This window comes from Callospermophilus lateralis, unplaced genomic scaffold (assembly GCF_048772815.1).
Source record: "Callospermophilus lateralis isolate mCalLat2 unplaced genomic scaffold, mCalLat2.hap1 Scaffold_181, whole genome shotgun sequence".
Lineage (NCBI taxonomy): Eukaryota > Metazoa > Chordata > Mammalia > Rodentia > Sciuridae > Callospermophilus > Callospermophilus lateralis.
This window is the reverse complement of record NW_027512846.1, coordinates 2435190-2455501: the sequence shown is the minus strand read 5'-3', so window position 1 is coordinate 2455501 and position 20312 is coordinate 2435190. Positions and strand designations below refer to the sequence as shown.

The following is a 20312-nucleotide window of genomic DNA, read 5'->3' as shown; positions in this document are numbered from 1 at the left end:
GTAATCCCAGTGGCTCGGGAGTCTGAGACAGGAGGATCGTGAGTTGAAAGCCAACCTCAGCAATGGCGAGGTGCTAAGCAACTCGTGAGACCCTGTGTCTAAAGAAAATACAAAAAAGGGCTGGGAATGTGACTCTGCGGTCAAGTGCCCTGAGTTCAATCCACAGACCCCCTCAAAAAAAGAATCTTCTCTGCTGCACGCTGCCCAGTCATCTGGCCCAGCTGACGGTGACCTGTGGACTCTCTGACAGAAGAGTCACCTGGCCCTCGAATGCACCATGTCTTGTTCCTCCAGTGTTGACACTCTGAAGAAGGTGGTTCAGCAGCTCTGGCTGGAGGCCGGACTCAACCACATGAAGGTTTCCCAGGCAGTTGCTGACTTGAAAAAATTTTGTCTGCAGAATGCTCACCATGATCCCCTACTGACTGGAGTATCTTCATGTACAAGTTCCTTCAGACCCCAGAAAGTCTATTCCTTTTTGTAGTCATCTTTCTGAGGTTTCCCAAACCCACTGCTCAAGAACCAGTGAATATTCAAGAGAGCTTAATTTGAAGCCTGTACAAAAAATTTCCCTGTAACACATGTACCAAAATACAATCGTCTACTTTTGTCAATCCTTAACATCTACCTCTCTGAATTTTCATGAATTTCTATTTCACAATGGTAATTATTTTATATACACTGGCAGCAACATACAATAAAATATTAATTTATTTTTAGTACCGGGGATTGAACCCAAGGGCATTCAACCACTGAGCCACATCCCCAGCCCTATTTTGTGTTTTTATTTAGAGACAGGATCTCACTGAGTTGTTTAGTGCCTTGCTTTTGCTGAGGCTGGCTTTGAACTCTCGTTCTCCTGTCTCAGTCTCCCCGGCTCTGCTAGGATTACAGGCACGTGCCACTACACCTGGCTCAAAATACTTGGTATTAAAAAGAAAAAAAAAAAAAACTTTCTTCTTCCTCTTGCAGAGAAGCCACATAACCCAGATATTGAATCCTGGTGTACTATAAATCTGAATTTCAATCTTAGGTCTTTCCCATATTTGCTGGTTGTCTCATCTTGTTGAATATGACCAGAGCCAGTTCATTACTCTGCGAAACACCTGTCCTACAGGAATTTTGAGTGAAAATATACTTAAAGTTCCAGACACATAAAATACTGGATTTCTCATGATACCCAGCCATTAGGTCGTGTCCAAAAGATAGACCTATTAAAAATAATGCTCAAGGGCTGGGGATGTACCTCAGTGATAAATTGGTTGCTTGCATGAGGCCCTGGGTTCAATTCCCAGCATTTAAAACAAAAGAAAAGTTCAAGATACCACCTCCCCTCACTCCAAAAGAATATGTTAGACAGGTGTGGTGGCACCTGTGATCCCAGTGGCTTTGGAGGATGAGGCAGGAGAACTGTGGGTTCAAAGCCAGCCTTAGCAACTTAGTGAGGCCTTAAGAAACTCAGTGAGACTCTATCTCTAAATAAAATACAAAAACATGCTGGGGATGTTGCTCAGTGGCTAAGCACCCCTGGGTTCAATTCCCAGTACCAAAAAAAAAAAAAAAAAAAAGAATATGTTAGCTGGAACATGAGACTGATCAAATTATGTGCATGCAAGGATATGGTATAATGAATCCCAGTATTATGTAAAATTTTACTAATAAAAATAAATAAATAGATTGCAATTTTTTACTTGGGGGAAAAAAAGCAATGTATTTTCTTATCGACAACCCCAGAGTAAATCTGTAAATCAGATGGCTGGCATCATAAGTGTATCTGGTGGGTACAAATAATCATTTTCTAGAAACCCATTATTTTGTCAAAAAGCAACATTTCATTAGGTACTATCAGAGCTTGAATAAAATTTCCCAGTAAAATCTCTCCATTCTGGTCCAACGGTGTCATTCAGTGATGGAGCAATTGCCTAGCTCATGTGAGGCTCTGGGTTTGATCCACAGCACAGGGATCTCCCAAATCCTTTAAAGAAACAAGTGGTTCGGTACACAAAGATGTTTGTTAGATAGAAGGAAGGTCACCACAGTGTAAAGGTAACGTGTAAAGCTTGAAATTACTACAGAGAATTAAATAAATTATAATATAAATTATAATAATTTGTTATAGATTTTTATGTAGCCGTCGTTAAGAGATTCTGCAGAAATATATTTACTCACAAGTGGCTTTCTGAGGTAGTAGCATGCAGTGAGAGTGGTCTGTCAGAGATTCCACCACGGGTATGGTCGGGCCAAAAGCACAGAAGGCAATGGTGCAGCCCATCACCCTCTTCTTCAGATGCTTGCAAAATAGGTGCCAATTTCAGGGGTGGTTCTATGAGCAAATGAATATAATGATAAGAGCTGTATCATTGGTTTTGATGAGTACATGAGCATTGTATCAGATGATGAGAACAGATTTATTTTAAAACAGTCAAGAAAACAACTGGGTTGGATCATACTACAAGAAGATAATATTGGGCTGGGTACAGTGGCGCCTGCCTGTAATCCCTGCAGCTTGGGAGGCTAAGACAGGAGGATCTCAGATTCAAAGCCAGCCTCAGTAAAATCAAGGTGCTAAGCAACTCAGTGAGACCCTGTCTCTAAAATAAAATACCAAATAGGTCTGGGGATATGGGCTCAGTGGTCAAGTGTCATGAGTTCAATCCCCAGTACCCCCCCACCCAGAAAAAGAGATAATATTATTCTGTCACAAAGTGCCTCCAACTAGAAATGATAACTGAAAGGCTGGGACTGTAGCTCAGTGGTAGAGCACCCGAATCACACATGTGAGGCACTGGGTTTGATCCTCAGTACCACATAAAAATAAATAAAGACATTGGGTCCAACTACAACTAAATATATATATATATACATATACATATATTTGGTGGAAACATTTTTTTCATATAGTTTTTGTTACCTTTTTGATATTATCAGATGACAATGCTGTGGGGTTGAATTTATTTTAAAAAGTTCTGGGCCAGGACAGTGGCACATGCCTAAATTCAGGAGGCTGAGACAAGACTATCACAAGTTGAAGGCTAGCCTTAGCAACTTAATAAAAAGTAAAAAGAAATGATCATTGCATCCTTTTTGCCTTGATATTAGCCTCTTCAAGGACCCCATTTTTTGGTACAGGGGATTGAAATAGGGGCTTTCACATGCTAGGCAAGTGCTCTACTAACGAGCACCATACCCAGCCAATCCCCCTTGATTTTAGACAGGGTCCACCTGAGTTGCCCAAGCTGGCATCAGATTTGCCATCTTCCTGCCTCAGCCTTTTGCATAGTGGGAATGAGGACACATGTCCTGCAATGACTGGCTGAGACTAGATTTTTCAAAAAACTTTTTCTCAAGGATATCTCTTAAGAAGATACAGGAACAAAACTGTGTCCAGAAAAACAATTTAAAATGTATATTGAAGGCATGTCTCCCACATGAGCTTTTGGAGGACACACAATATCAAACCATGATACACTGGGTAGAGGATTATAGGCTGGTGGGTTTTCCTTTCAACACTTCAAAATTTCACTCAACTCTCTTTCTCTAGCACATTTTAGGAGAAGTCCACTAAGATTCTTATCTTGGCTCCGTATGAGTAAGATGATTTCTTTAAATACCATCTCTTTGGCTTTGATTTTCAGCAATTTGAAAGATGGTAGGTATAGATTTTGGGTATTTGCCTTGTTTGATGTTCTCAGAACTCCCTGTATCTATTACTTCATAAAAGTTTTCTGTCATTATTACTCGAAGTCTTTCCTCAACTCTGTTCTATTTTGCTTCTCCTCCTCCTATTCCAACTCCACGTGTGTTTATCTTTTGCAATTGCCCCGTGGTTCTTAAATTTTCTGTTTCAATTTTTCTTTTCTCTTTGCAATTTTGCCTGAGAAATTTCTTCTGACCTATCTGCAAGTTCACTAATATTCTCCCCAGTCATGTCCAGGGTACTAGTGAGCCCATCAAAGGTGTTAAGCATTCATCTTAGTCATTTTATCTCCAGTCTTTCCTTTTTTTTCTTGTTTACCATTTCCATCATCAGCTTACATTATCTATCTTTTCTTGAATATTCTTGTTCAGCTCTAACCCTCTATAACCCTTAGGATCTCTCATAGTTATTTCAAATCCCTGTCTGATAATTCCCACAGCCTCATCATTTGAGGGTCTCATTCGAATGCTTGCTTTATGTCCTTTCTTCTTGCTTTTTAGTATGTATACCTTATAATTATTTTTGATTGAAAGCTAGACAGTGTACTGAATAATAGGAACTGAGGTAAATAGGCCATTTATTTGGTGAGATTTTGTGCTCATCTGTCTAGAAGTTCAGTCATGTTTAGTGTTTTCTGTTGCCAAAGAGGCCAGAAACTTTCAGATTCCTATAATGTGCTTATTTTCATTTCTTGCCCAGAAAGAATTTGTGTCATCAACTCTTTCATCTCTAATTCTCTAAAGTTGTGCGGAGGCTTTTTGGTATAGTGGCACAGTAGAGAGGAAGGAAGGATTCTGTGGTCTATGATTAGATCATGGTGTTGAGTGAGCCTGTATTGCTGGGGTGTGACTTTCACTGGTGTTTCCTACTTTTCCACCACCACTAGCCCCTTGCAGGAGATAAGAGCCTGGAGTAGGAGAAACGCCTTCCCCCCTTGAGGGACAAGGCTCTGGTGAAATCCTTGTACTTGGAGAGTAGGTTTCTGTTCTGGAGAATGGTTGCTCTTTTCACAATGGTTACCTCCATGTCCAGGATCACTATTCTCAAGGGACCTAAATGTGGTCTGCCCTCTGGGATTCACCAATCAGGGCTCCTTTCCATTATTGGCAGCACCCATCTCAGGCACTGATCCCATGCTCCAACTTCATTCCCTTTCTACTCAGCCCCCTGACTGCAACTCCTCCTGGAGTCACTTGCTTGGTGGTTGGTGGCAAGGACTCTGGAGCCAGACCTCATAAGTCCAAATCACAGCTCTACAACTGTCCAGCAGGGAGACCTTGGGTAGCACTTAGCACCTGGTCACTCAATTTCCCTATCTGTAAAACAAGGAATTGTGGGTTAATTCATGTAAACCACATAGAACAGTGGTTGTGCCACAAAGTGCCCTGTGTGCTGAAGACAGACCACGATATATGCTGATGTAGAAGGGGAAAAGGTACACTCATACACTGCTGGTGGGACTGCAAATTGGTGCCACCCAATCTGGAAAGCAGTATGGAGATTCCTTAGAAAACTTGGAATAGAACCACCATTTGACCCAGCTATCCCTCTCTTAGGTCTATACCTAAATGACTTAAAATCAGCATATTACAGGGACACAGTCACATCAATGTTTATAGCAGCTCAATTCACAATTGCTAAACTGTGGAAACAGCCTGGATGCCCGTCAATAGATGAATGGATAGAGAAACTGTGGTATATATATCTAATGGAATATTACTCAGCATTAAAAGAGAATAAAATTACGACATGTAATGAATGGAGTTAGAGAATATCATGAATATTCAACATTACTAATCACTAGAGAAATGCAATTAAAATCATAATGGGATACCCTCTCGCACCTATTAGAATGGTTATTATCAAAAAGACAAAAGAACCAGTGGCACATGCCTTAATCTCAGGAACTCAGGAGGCTGAGGCAGGAGGATTATAAATTCAAGGTAAACCTCAGCAACTCAGTGAGAGCTGATCTCAAAATAAAAAGTAAAAAGGTCTCCAGATGGCTATCAGGGATAAAGTTCCCCTGGGTTCAACCCCCATCATAAATAAAAGAAAAAGAAAGACAAAAGATTTTAAGTACTGGTCAGGATGTGGAGAAACTAGAATTCTTGTACTATGTTTGGGGGAATGTAAATTAGTACAGTCATTATGGAAATTAGTATGGGAAGTTTCTTTAAAACTTAAAAATAGAGCTCAGTTGGGAGAGTGCTTCCCTTGCATGGACAAGGCCCTGGGTTCAATCCCCAGCACCAAAAAAAAAACAAAAACAAAAAACAAAACTACCCTATGGTCCAGCCAATCGGTGCATGAATGGATACAGAAAATGTGGTTTAGAAATATAAGGGGATACTCTTTAGTCTTTAAAAAAATATAAGGAAATTCTGTCCTTTATGACAAATGAATGAGGCCAAAGGACGTTTTATTGGGGGAAATAGCCACGCACAGGGCAACAATCACATGATCTCACCTACATGTGGAATCTATAAAAGTTGAACTCATAGAAACAGAGAGCAGAATGGTGACTGCCAGGGGCCCAGGAGTGGCTGGGCTGTGGAGGGGGAAGATGCTGGTCCCAGGAGAACAAATTACACTTAGATGAGAGGGATGAGTTTAAGGGATCTATTGTGCAATATAATGACTACAGTTAATAATAACATACAACAGAATGAGTACAGTTGATAATGTTATCTACACTAAAAATGACTCAAAGAGTAGATTTTAAGGGTCCTCACCACAAATAAGAATATGAAGTAATGTATATGTTAAAAAGCTTGACTCAGACGTTCTTCAATGTAACATTTTTCAAATTATGTTATATGCCATAAATATGTACAAATTATTATTAGTATTGTTATTATCATCATCATCAGGGATTGAACCTAGGATTGTTTAACCATTGAGTCACATCCCCAGCTCATTTTATTTTTGAGAGAGAATTACATCATAAATCCCACCATGGAAGTGAGTAAACTGGGAAGATATTTAATTGGTAGATTTCTACCTCCTTCCCCAAACTGGAGCTCTGTTACAACAAAAAGGAAGAAGTGGAGCTAGGATGAGCAATGAGGACTGTTGACTCCAATTAGCACTGGGCCTGAAAGGGGGATGACCATCACCAAACTTCTCCCCATGCCATCTTCACATAATTTATGGCCTCTGTATTAGCCTGCTTTCTGTTGCTCTAACAAAATACCCGAGAACAGATAATTTATAAGGAGGTAAGTTTTATTTAACTCAGTATCCAAGATTTGGCAGCTCCTGCAAGTGATCTCTGGTGAGGGTGTTCACCAGATTGTGTGTCAGAAAACAGGGAGGGACCAATCTGGCTCTTTTGATAACAACTCCCTCTTACAGGAGCAAATGGGGGCCCATGAGAAGTCCATTACTCCCTTGAGAGGGCATCTTGCAGAGTGAATGAGTTACCTCCCACTAGGCCCACCTCTTTCAGGTTCTACCACCTCATCACTGAGGACCAACCCTCCAGCCTTTGAACCTTTGGGACAAACCACATCATATCATCACAAGCTCCAACAAAGCTACCATCATAAGAGCAGGATGTCCCAGTCTACAACATGTGCGTATGTGGGGGATGGGGAAGGTTGATCTCACAAGTCACTGGAAGCAGCCAGAGCCCCCATTCCAGAACCTCTGTGATGTCACTTCTGTTGTCATGGCAGTCTGGGTGCCAACCCAGAAGAGTTCGTTGGTGGCTCCAGTCTGTGAGACTTGGTGGTCTAGCCATGGCCTCTTCACAGAGTATCACGCCCCCAAATGAACCTCCGATCGAATCCTCATGGCTGAAACCAAGCCTGTTTCCAGCTTTTAATGCAATGCTTCTTATTACAATAAGTGGCATCTTCTTCGCCTTTCCGTGAGTCTCCCATGGAAGGTGTCAGTGCCTTAGACACAGAAGAGAAAATAGACAAGGACAGTACAGAGGCAGGGAGGGAAGTGGAGAGAGAGGGTCAGCAGGGGAAGGAGGATATAGAGTTAGAGGGAACCCAATGTGAAAGCACAGAGGTCTGGAGTGCCTGACGCATTTAGGGAACTATGAGAGACTGCTAATGCTGGTGACATTTTGTGGAGTCTCCATGGTCTGTCTCTAACCTGGATATTTAGATCAGTCCTTAAGGCGAGTGAGTCCTACCTCAGGTGAACTAGGCCTTGTGGGGAGCTCTGGGTTTCCCCAGACTAGGACTGAGTCTGGCTCTGGTTTCAGGTGCCGGTGGTTGGCTCAGAATGGGCAGTGGGAATTTGCCGTGGTTTCGGGCCTATTCTTTATACTGTCCTTCTGCAGCCTCATTTTCCTCAACGGGTCAGACCCAGGCATTTTGCACAAAGGTAAGGCCTCAGACCCCTGGAGAAGGAGGTGGTATCCCAAGGGCTGATGCCTATAGGGGTGATTTCAAACATGCTAACCCCCCTCAACCCCACCCCCCGCCCCCGTGGCCTCAGGAGCCCTTCCCTCCATGTCATCATTACTTGGGCCCTGGCACTTCATTTCCCAAGCCACTGAAGTGCGAAAAAACAGAATCCTGGAGGTGTTCCAGCTGCTTTCGAAGCAAGGACTGGGCAGGCTGGCAAGAGAGGCCAGCAGGCCCTTCCAAACCACGCAGTTCACTCCTCCTCCTTCCCATTTTACACACAACTTCAAGCACTGATCACTATTCCAAAAGGGGAGAGCTCTGTATAGAGCTCCTGTGGCTGGACAGCCCTTTCTCTCTGACTGCCGCCCATCTGAGTGGTCAGCTTGCTCAACAGGGACCGGGATTCCCCTGCCCTCCTCCTCCCCACCCTTCTTGTTGCCCAATGATGCCATGGGGCGGCCCCAAGCAGTAGAGTGGTGGAAGGGCCTCCTGCCACTGCCCAAATCTCTTCCCCTGCCAGGCTCCTTAGAAGAGGACCCCAACATTCAATACATAGCACGAGTGAACAACACGGCCTTTCGCCTGCAGTGGTGCTCAAAGTGTTCTTTCCATCGTCCACCCCGGACCCACCACTGTCCCTTCTGTAATATCTGTGTGGAGGTAAGTACTCCTCCTTCCTGTCCACTCACCAACCCATCCCAGGGCACCTGGCCAGGACCAGGAACCTCACATCATATGTGGTCCAGGGGTGGGTATGAGATCATCTTCCCACACTGCTACAAGTGGCTCTCAGCCACTCTTGGTCACTTATATATGTTATTGCCTCCAGTTCTGCACTTGTCCTGAGACGCTGGCCTTGCTTGCACAGGTGCTGACATGCAAAGGGCACCATCTGTGCTGAGCCTGGTGGAGTCAAGGGGAGGAAAGGCAGTGACTGTCCCACTAGCTTGCTGATATTAGATACCCATTACTTTAGGCCGGCTGCTGCCCTGTTCTGGGTATTGTTGCCTGTCCACCTCTGGGTGTCCAATTGAGGGTTTCCTGGGTTCCGAGTGCTCTTCTCTCATGTGCACACCTTGCACGGGTTTCCAAGTACAGAAGGCTGGCTGGGCTAGAAATTCTTCTCATCCTTACCCAGTATCTGAAAAAATACAGCTTCACAGCTTTTCTGTATCCTGCTCAAAGTGACACCAGGCAGGTCTTGTCTCTAGAGACCTCACTCATGACAAACGACCTGATGAGCCATGGCGTCCTAACTGTGCTCTATCCATGGACGTGCTGGTTTCACCCTGGAGATGGGAGCTCACGTGCAGGGCCAAGAGCAGGAGGTCTAGGGGCTGGGTTGAGGGGGGGCCTCAAGATTTGGGGGTATTGGGCTAAGCCAAATAGACCCTCAAGGTCTGCCTTCTCTCCCCTAGGACTTTGACCACCACTGCCTGTGGGTAAACAATTGTATAGGTCAAAGAAATTTCCGCGTATTCGTGCTGCTGCTGGTGTCCCTGTGCCTTTATCTGGTTGTTCTTCTGGCTACCAGTGTGCTTTTTCTCATTCGTACAAGACACATGCCCTTGTCGCTGGACTCAGCCATGGCGTATCCACCCAGTCCCAAGGGCCCACACTGGGAAGAGAATGGGTTGTGGGGAGGGACGGACAGCCAAGGGGCAGGACAGCCAAGAGGTGGGGTTAACCGAGGGAGGGCTGATGTTGTGGGCAGGGCTAAAGGGAGAAGCTACTTGGGAGGACCTATGAAGGACAGATTGAAGGCGAGTGGGGTCAGGGAGATGGGCGTGGTAGGATGGACTATGGAGTTAAGAATCTAGGGAGGCCAAGAAGTGGGGTAATGAAGGTTGAAAAGGGTCAAGTGGGAGGCCAGCATGGTGGGGTGAGGTTTCTCTTGGGTGTGCTGGATTAATTGTCCAGTCCAGGGAGGCAAAAGTGGGTGGGCGGGGCCAGCCAGGGCGGGGCTAATGAGGGCTGTCGGTCGTTGGGCGGGGCCAGGAGAGAACAGTTTGTCTGTTCTTCTTAGCTTGTGTATGCACAGCATCGCAGTAGCTGTACCCGTCTTGGTACTCCTGCTGCCTGTCATTCTGCTCCTGATGATACAGGCTGTGTCGGTGAGCAAGGTAAGCGAGTACTGCAATACCAGACGGTGCGGAGGCATCTTGCATCTTTGGGAATCCGGCACTTTCGGCTGATCTTCACTGCCCTTGGTCCTGATGGTGCCTCATGAGTCCTTCCAGACCCACCCCTTAAGATGCAGCTCAGATCTTTCCTCCCCCTGGAGCTCAGTGGTCATTCTTCCTCGTGGGTGCATTGCATGGAGAGCCTGTTATTTGAGGGATGGGTGCATCCTGCGCTTGTGTTGATAAGAACCCTGCGATCAGAATAACACCAGCAGACACCTAGGGAAACGCTTGAGACGGGGGTCGGTCCTGAGTGGTGTAGCAGCCTGCAAGAAACTGAGTTTGGCGAGGCCAGCATTGTAGAGGAGGACGTGCCACTCTTCCTGTCCTAGGTGTGATTTTGCAAAGGTGGAAGACAGGAGGGTGTTGTCTGTGAGAGGCACACCTTTGCAAAAAGGCAGAGAAACCCGAATGTAGGATGTTAAGGAAATGAGGAAGGAACGATTCTAAATCAAACCCAAGGTGCCAGATAATTTATAAGGAGGAGTCAAGATTAAAAAGCCCCTAAAAGTTGAGCGTGAAATTTAGTTTTGATGAAGTGGAAACCTGGGAGCCATGGTGGGATTTAAAAAAAAAAAACAACAAAAACTCATTTATTGAGGAATAAATTAAAACTGCCAAATTCACCCTTTTAGTCTAGGATACGGGATTTTGACAACTGGATACTGTCCTGCATTCTCCAGCATGATCAAGTTTAGGCAGTTTCTTTACTCCAGAATATCCTTTCATTCACCTGTTGTTGTCAGTCTCTCTCCCTATGTCCTTCTGGTTTTTCTTTTTTTCCAGGATCACATGTAAATGGAGTCATTGCCTTCTTTTCTCTGGCTTTATTTATTTAGGACAATTTGAGATTCATCCATGTTGTCGCTCATACCAGTATTTTATTTCTTTTATTGCTGTGTAGAAGCGTATGGATGCCCTATAGATTGTTTATACATTCATCAATCCATGGATTTTTTACATTATGTCTAGTTTTTGCCAGTATTTTTGTTTGTTTTATTTTGTTTGTTTCATACTAGAAATTGAACCGGGGGGTGTTTAATCACTGAGGCACATTCCTAGCACCCCTCAAATTATGTATAATTTTTTTTTTTTAATTTTGAGACAGGGTCTCACTAAGTTGCCTAGCGCATCACTAAGTTGCTGAGGCTGACTTTGAACTTGCCATCCTCTTGCTTCAGGCTCCCAAGCCTCTGGGATTATAGGTGTGGTCCACTATGCCTAGCTAGTTTGGGGTAGTTATAAATAAAGCTGCCCCAAACATTGATGCACAGGCATGTGAACATAAGTTTTCATTTTTGTTGAATAAATTCTTAAGGGTGGCATTGCTGAGTCATAAGGTAAACACGTGTGGAACTTTGTAGGAAATTGCCAAATTTGTCTTCCAAAACAACTGTAAGGTTTCTAAATTCTACCAGCAATGTTGGGAACTCCAGTTGCTTCACATCCTCACCAACATTTCACACTTTTTTTTTTCAAATATATTTTAGGTATCAGTTGACCTTTTATTTATTTATATGCAGTGCTAAGAATCGAATTCAGTGCCTCACACACACTAGGCAAGCATTGTACCACTGAGCCACAACCCCAGCCCCTCACACTGTCCTTTGTTATTTTGTTTTGACTTTTAATCAAACCTGTCTTATTAAATGAGTCGTAGTATTTCATTAAGGTTCCAGGTTGTGTTTTCCTAATGAGTAATGATGTTGAGCCTATTTTCATGTCTGTTTGGCCTTCATTAGGTCTTTGGTAAAATGTTTACTCCTGGCAGGGCACAGTGGCGCACACCTGTAATCCCAGCAGCTTGGGAGGCTGAGACAGGTGGATTCCGAGTTCAAAGCCAGCCTCAGCAAAGCGAGGCACTAAGCAACTCTGTGAGAACCTGTCTCTAATAAAATACAAAAAAAAATGGACTGGGGACGTGGCTCAGTGGTTGAGTGTCCCTATATTCAATCCGTGGTACCCACTCCCCCCAAAAGCGTTTACTCCAATCTTTTGCCCATTTGAAAAAACGGTTGTTTTCTTATTGAGTTTTAAGAGTTTTCTACATCAGATTCAGATCTAGGTTTTGCACATCTCTTCTTGCAATCTGTGACTTGTCATTCCATTTTCTTCATAGCATCTTCCCAAGAGCAGGAGTCCTTAGTGTTGTTTTTCTAGGACTAGGGGTTGAATCAGGGGTGCTCAACCACTGAGTTCTCCCTCAGCATTTTGTGGCTGTTGTACATTCTACATAGAAAATTGTCATCTGTGAAGAACAGTTTCATTACCTTCTTTCCAATCTGTGTATCTTTATTGCTTTTTCTTTTTAGTGTTGAATAGGAATGATAGGGGTGGGCATCTCTGCCCTGGGATTCCTTTAGTATGGCAATCTCTTGACTAAAGGCTCTTTCAGTAAGACTGGTGGGCAGCATCAGTGGGGGAGGGGACGCTGCAGACCCCGAGACAGTGAACAGACAGAGGAGCCTACCTGCTCATCACCTCCCATCCTTTTAGTCCCCAGCCCACCACTGCCATATCTGGTCCTCCTCCCACCTGAGACTCTGTGCTTGGCCCTTATTCATCAGCCCTGTGGTCTGCCTTTACTTTGAGCTTGACCTTTACTGCTTTGTGTACTGAAGGCCTTCAGCCCAGATTTTCCTGGGCCATGTGATTTTTGACTAGGAAACTATGATGGGGCCTCCCCACTGCCCCTGTCCTCCCAGATAGTGAAATTCAGTTAAGGCATAATTTTAGAAAAAAAAATGAGAGGTGGGGAAATGAAGTGGGAGTGGGGTGGTGACATTGTCTTTGGAGCAATTGAGCAGCACAAGGAAGAGTTTAAAAGGTATCTGAAAGGGGCTGTGGTTGTAGCTCAGTGGCAGAGAACTTGCCTAGCATGTGTGAGGCACTGAGTTTGATCCTCAGCACCCCATACAAATTAAAAAAAAATAATAAGGTCTATCAACAACTAAAAAATATTTTTTTTAAAAAAGGGGGGTGTGTGGAAGGATGAGGTAAGAGGACAGGTGTGGCCAATGGAGACAGAACAAGGATCTTGCACAGGGAGGCACAGGATGATGAGGAGCCCTGAGAAGGCAGGAGAAAGGAGTGCAGTGTCAGCACTGTCTGCGGAGAGCTGCTCACAAGTGGGTCAAGGGAGGTCACTCTTCCTAGGAGCATAGGAAGGCAGGAGGCCCTGGGTCACTCTTGGGCTCCCCTGCCCTTAGAATCTTGCTCCAGGCCTGGGCTGAGCCCTGGCTAAGCTGACTGACTTAGGAGGAGTCACTGGGAGATGGCCTTGCCCAGTCCTGCTGATTCTGAGCTCCTCTTCCCATCCCCATCTCCCTCCAGGGCAAATCACTCCGGAACAACAACCCCTTCGACCAGGGCTGTGCCAACAACTGGTATTTGACCATTTGTATGCCAGTGGGACCCAAGTGAGTTGGTAAACTGAAGGCTCAAGTGGTGGATCTCTGGGGCTGGTGGGAGTGGGGTGAGATAAAGCTGGGTTTTCTTCTTTGGTCCCTGACCCCAGCTCCCAGGCCCTGTCACCCATTGTCCTTTCCTTTGGGGTTTTCTCCAGGGCACTCTGGGAGCCTCTGGGAACGTCCCTATTCATTGCCCTTCTAGGTTCTTGCCCTAAGAAATGGAGTAGAGGGGAAATGCAGCCTGGATGAGACTCCTGGCTGGGAACCCTGGGCTCTGTGCTTTCCAAGCTGAGGGTGAGGGTGGTCAGGGGGCCCAGGCCAAGGTGGGTAGTGACTCCCTGCATTTGGTCTATCACGCCCCAGGTACATGTCTGCAGCTACTTGGATGCAGCAGGCGGAAGGCACGGAGTGGGACCCTGAGCAAGGGGACCCAGTGCACACACGGTTCTCGCCACAATATTCCCGTCAACACTGTCCCACAGAGCTCCCTGGGCCCACATCTCCAACACATGGGCAGGGCCCCCCAGGGAGTGGCGAGGCTGCAGCTTTACAGGAGGTGAGGAATAGTGGGTGTGCATTGGGAGAAGGATGTCTGTGGGTCACACATGTGTTGGGGGAGGCTCCTGAGGTTGGGCTGGCCCTGAAGCTGAAGCACATGGAGCTTAAGGAACGGAAATATGAACCTGAGTGTGCGGGTTCCAGGTTTCAGAGTACTCCCAGGTGTTGCTGAATAGACAAAGAGAAAAGACTGCACCACTAATTTGCTAGTTGGCCTTGGCCAGTCCCTTACCTTTCTAGGCCTCAGTTTCCTCAGTTATTAATGAGGACTGAGACTAGTAATTTATGTTTTAAAGGAGATTCTTTTTTGTGGGGGAGGGGGACAGGGAATTGAACTCAGGGCACTCGACCCCTGAGCCACATCCCCAGCCCTATTTTGTATTTTATTTAGAGACAGGTTCTCACTAAGTTACTTAGTGCCTCACTTTTGCTGAGGCTGGCTTTGAACTTGTGATCGTCCTGCCTCAGCCTCCCAGGCCACTAGAATTATAGTCATGTGCCACTGTGCCTGGCTCTTTATTTTTTTTTTTATGGAAATTTGTACTTGAAATCCCATGTGAAATGTATGAAGTGGAGCATTAGGAGTGCAGTAGGGTAGATAACCCATGGTGCCCACCAAGGGCCCTTGCATTACTTGGGGTACCAGCCCTCTCCTTTGTCCTGTCTCCTGGGGCCCAAGCCATGACTGTGAACTGCAGGGTAGAAGCTAGAAAGAACACCCATGTATTGACTTATGTGTTTAGATTTCCATCAGCCCGATGCCGCAGCAAAAAGCCCACAGAGAAGACTTGGCCTCCCATCCACGAGCCTCTCACTCACCCATTCACACTGCTGGATACCAGGACATCTGAACTTCACCTTTTGAGCCTCCATGTGGAGGCCTCTCGTAGCTGAGCCCTCAATCACTCCCCTATTGGGAGTGCTAAGACTTCCATTCCTGTTGTACATTTGTAAATAGTTTTTACTTCTTCCTATGGCTGCTCTGTCTGTTTGTTCTAGGTTTAGAGAAGCGGTGTTTCCTGGGGATGTAGGGAGGCTCTGAGGGGTTGGAACAAAGCCCTCTTGGAAGGGAAAGATCCTTGCTCTCTGAGAACCCAAGCTAGGGAACCAACATTGTCTAGCTCATTGACCTTGAGCAAGACACTTGTCATTTCTCTCATCCTTAAAATGTGGCAACAGTAATAATCACAGTGACTGACCTGGCTGGCTTCCTGGCAAGGGCTGGAGATGGGAGGAGAGAAAACCCCCAGCTAGCACTAGGGATGGAGCAAGCCCTGTCCTGCAGCATCCCTGTCTGACTACAGGGGGTGCCAGCTGCCCAGGAATTTGAAAACCAAGTCTGGCCCAGCCCTCTAGTGGGAGGTGAGCCAGCCTGAGTCAGTCTGGAGCCCCCTCCTGGGCGCCTCCTCCCCAGATGTGGGAGGGTGGGGGCATTCATCCTGCATCTCTCCTGCAACTGTGTCCCACCCTGGTCCCTTCCCCCTGAGGTGCATCAGGTGCTGGTTCTGGTCCTGTCCCTGGGGTAGACTCAGGAATTTTGAGTCTGCAGGCCCCAGAGTGTTGGGCAGGGGGCACATCAAACCGTGTGTCTGTTAGTCTCCAGAGTGTGATCTTGGGACTGGGAATAATATCACCTTCGTAGTAGGTTGTTGGAGGAGGAGGTGAGGTGTTTCATCTAGTGCACAGCAGGCAAGCAATGGATGCAGCTGGAATGATTTATGGTTATTTTCTCCACTAGTTGGGCGACCCAACCATGTCAGAATTTCCAGAGTACTATTAGTGGTTGTGGGGCTCTCTGAATTTGTATCAAGGACCCCGTATCATCTTGCCACATGAAGCATCAGGACAGACAAACTATACTGCTTCTTTCCATACTAGTATCTGGGTGAAACCATCTTGTGTGATAAAGGTGGAGGCAAAAGGATGTCACCCAAGGGGTCAGATGCATGTCCCTAGGGTGTGTGTGTGTGTGTGTGTGTGTGTGTGTGTGTGTGTGTGTGAGAGAGAGAGAGAGAGAGAGAGAGAGAGAGAGAGAGAGAGAGAGAGAGTATGCACATGTTTGGTATGAGCTCATCCTCGGGGGTGTGTTCGCCCAGCCCCTTATCCTTTCTGACCAACTTTAGGAGGTGGGTGACCTATGATGCAGGATGTGTCTCCAAGTCTCCAGACCACAAAGTCCCACGACAAGACTGCTCTTCCCTCTTCCTTTCCTCCTCAACCTCTCCTGGGAAGCCCAGGCCCAGCCCCACCCGCCTGCCCTGGCTTGAACTCCAACACTTCTCATCCCCTTTCCCTGTCCCAATATCTATCTCCCTGGGCTCAAGTCCTTTTGGGGCTTAAGGCTTTTCTCAAATCTTATTCCTGCTCACTTCCTCTGTCTGGGAAGCCCAAGTTCATGGGCACATGGCAGAGAAAGAGGGGAGGAGTCCCTGTGCCCAGGTTTTAGTGCCTGTGAACCTGTGTGTGCAGTAGGGATGGCTCAACCCTGCTAACCAACAGGGGGAAAGGCCGAGTGGGGAAGCCAGAGGCTCCCAAGCTCATTCCCAAAGGACAGCCCTCCCAATAAACTGGATCTGAGTGAGGGAGGAGAGAGGTGGTCCAGGAGCCTGGGCCAAGGCCTGGATGTGCATCATGGAACTGCCTGGGTGGGGGAGTGCTGGAGGGAGTCCAGCTCCAAGCGGGGCCCAGAAGGCCAGGCCCCAGTCTCTGAGGAGTTCATGCTGCCTCCTCCAGCCCCGCTGGCTGTCCCCCTGCCATCCTGCCTATCCCCCTGCCATCCTGCCTGGTTCAGGTCTGCACTCATTGGCTCCCTGCCTTCAGGTATACAGGGCCTCACTCAGTCTCAGGCAAGGGCCTTTTAAGTCCTAAGCTAGATGTGACACATCTCCTTGACAATCTGGTCCTCAGTTTCCCCACTAGAAAAGGATGTAATTTCCCTCAGATTCTCAAAAGAGGACATGGCCTTTCCAAAGGCAAAGACTTCCTGCTCTGGGATGAAGATTTTAGGTGTGTCCGCCCCCTGCCCCCAGCCTAGGATTCCTAGGATTTCCTTAAGAAAGACCCTTGGATCAGGCTCATTGCTTCTTGAGCATTAAGTGGGACATAGAACATTCCTTCCTTTGACGTCCTCCACCATACCCTCTACCCTAAGCCTTGGGCCAGTCTTGTGACTCCTTGCCAAGTTGAGAGGACGCAACTTGGCTACACCCCCTTCCCTTTTTGCCCCCTTCTCATTTCTGCTGAATGTGCCCTTGATTCTCAGACATGCCCCACCCAATCCTTGGCCCATGGATAAGGCAAGGGGTGTTATAGGGGACCAGTTATGGGGCCCACTGTCCACCTACCCAGGAAACTCTGCCATCCCTGGGCCAGAGCCAAGAAATGGCCCCCACGCCTGCAGGGCTACCAGGTGCCCACAAGCTCCTAGAACCGTAATGCCAGATTCATGGGACCCCAATAGACCTCCAGGAGTCGAATCTGATGCAATTACACAAGAGTCTTTATTGCAGGCTCCCGCCTGGACTCTCAACCGTTTACAATACAGCGTTCCTGAGTAGTGAGTCCCAACCCTTAGTTAGTGAGAATTTATAGGTTTTGGGGGATACACTATGCATCACAACATCACACAGAAAATCATTTTATACCGCGGGAAAATCAAACAACAATTCTTAACATTGATGAGCACATTCACTGGCCGGAACAAGTTGGGTAAGGGTAGTGGGTGAATTCAAATGGTGGATATATTTGAACTGATTGGTTTAGGCCCGGAAGGGTTGCAAGAGTCTCTATGCCAAACTGCAGGGTTGCCTAATCATGTTATACATCACGGAAACTACTGGGAGGTCACCTGACATTTCAGATATTTTTCCTGTCTCCTGCTGATTGGTGGTTGCTAGGGGGTTGCTATGGGTCCTCACCTAGCTTAACTGAGTCAGGGTCACCTAGCACCACAGATCCCTTTTGTTAAACAACTCAGCAGGGTGGGTATGTGCCTAAGAACCTTCTGTGGGTTTTTCCAAGGACAAGAGTCATGCCCCCTCCCTCTGGACAGGCCTTGAGGTAGAAGCTGATTTCTCAAAAATGGAGTCACATCAGTTTCTCAGAACCTGGGATGGAGAGCCTAGCATCTCCAGACCTTTCCTCATGGGCCTCTTGGGAAGTCAGGGCATATAGGATGAGACTCAACCTAGTCACCCAGCTCTGCCGCCAACTAATGTGCCACAGGAGAATCCGTCTTCCCTTTGCTAAAACTTGGAGTCCTCAAGGTAATCATAGATATCACACTGAGGGTCACAGACTCTTAAGTCTTTAGGGAGGGTAGGGACTCAGGGATACCTCATCCAGCTGTCTGCCACCCCCAGTTTTGCAGATGGGGCTCTTAGGTCCTGCAGAGGGAAGAGTTTGCCCAAGATAACCTGGTGGCATCAGCCTGATGGCTTTCTCTGGTTCCCAGGGGACCACTCTCATTCCTGCTTCCAGGGCCATTCCAGCAGGGGAAGGGCTTGGACAGTGACCACAGGGCCCCACTCTCTAGGCAAACTTAGAGCTGGCAGTGAAGTTCAGCACAGGGCTCTCTACTGAAAATGCGGCCAGTTTGAACCCCTCTCCAACCCTGCACTGTGCCCATAGTGCTCCTGCTGCCTCTGGCTCAGCCCTGTCCTGCTCTGCCCTGAGGGCCCCACCCAAGAAGGCCTGCAAGTGGCTGAGGGTGAGGCAAGGCTAGGACCCCTGGGGCAGAGGAGCTGGTTGTCTGAGGAAGTGGGGGTGTCCTGCCCCTTTTACACACTTTAGAATTCCTTTGTTCTCATGCCTTCACTTCCTCACAACCTGCTTACTTGACCTAAAAGATGGAGTGATCCAAGGGCCAGAAGGAAGTGGATCAGGGGTCCTGGCAAGAAGGGAGCAGCCTAGGAGGCATTCATTAACAGCCCCTACAACTCCCTGCAGGGAGGAATAATCCCTGGAGGCTGGTAACCTTGGCAACAGGTGGAAAAGGGGAAGTGCTCTAGAGGTATTAACATTTTATTACTTTTCCTTTCAAACCAGCCTCCATCTTTCTGATCTGACCCATTATTTATTACTTGCACTGTCCTTTTGTCCCCATCAACAACACTTTCTGAATATGTGTCCTATGAAGACAATGAAATTTGATTCCACGTGTACAGACCACTGATTACTTCAATTTTCCTTACTTCCAATCACCTCTCCCCGTACCTTCGACCTCCCTGCTTCGTTATCATAAATATCCCTAAACCTTATGGGGGAGAGATCTGAGACTTGATCTGTCTTCTGGCTTGGCTGCCTCCTAAATAAACCTTTTCTCGTTTGCAAAACTGGTCATTTTGAGATAGTAATTTGGGAAGACAGAGAGACATACTAAGTGTCAAAAGCAGCGCAATACACCGCTAAATGTGAAAGGCTCCCTCCAACACTTGCAACTTTGAGGGCAATGTGCAAAGGAGGGTGTAAAATTGTGTAGCTCTACCCTGCCTCCACCTCTAGACCAGCCCCTAGCTATCCTCCCTCTGCAAATACTAACACCCTATACCAACAGGTTGCTGTCTGTCTCTCTGGAGATAGCCTGCTTTTCCCCAAAGGGGTCTCTCTCTTAAGATAAGCCCCCATTCTTCCTTGAATATGTATCTACTTCACAAATAAACCTCTGTCTCTGCCTTTGACTGGTGCATGGTAAAATTCTTTTCTGTCATGTCTGCAAGAACCCTGCTGGCCCTGAGTCAAGTTCTCCCTTTCTCTGGAAACTTCTCAGACGATTCTTCAGAGAAATATCTTCTCCTGTGACAGGTTCAGTGATTGGCATGCCATCTATGGGAGGCGGGTGGCCAGGACCATGCCTAATTCAGTAACTGACTGTCATGGAGAAGAGATCTCTTCCAAGAAGGGCAGCAAAGAATTTCAGCATGAGTCTGGCAAAGGCAGAGACAAAGGTTTATTTAGAAAGTAGATACACATTTAAGGGAGAATGCCATCTGTCTCAAGAGTGAGAAGCCCCTCCTGGAGTTGGAGGTCCAACATTTGTAGAAGGGCCATAGTCAGGGACAGGACTGAGGTGGAGACAGGGTGGAGCTGCACAATT

General features: G+C 46.7%; 1 pseudogene; it reads left to right on the top strand.

Annotated features, from left to right (window-relative positions):
- Positions 1 to 277: 277 nt before the first annotated feature.
- Positions 278 to 484, top strand: LOC143640332 (guanine nucleotide-binding protein G(I)/G(S)/G(O) subunit gamma-5 pseudogene; annotated as a pseudogene).
- Positions 485 to 20312: the final 19828 nt, after the last annotated feature.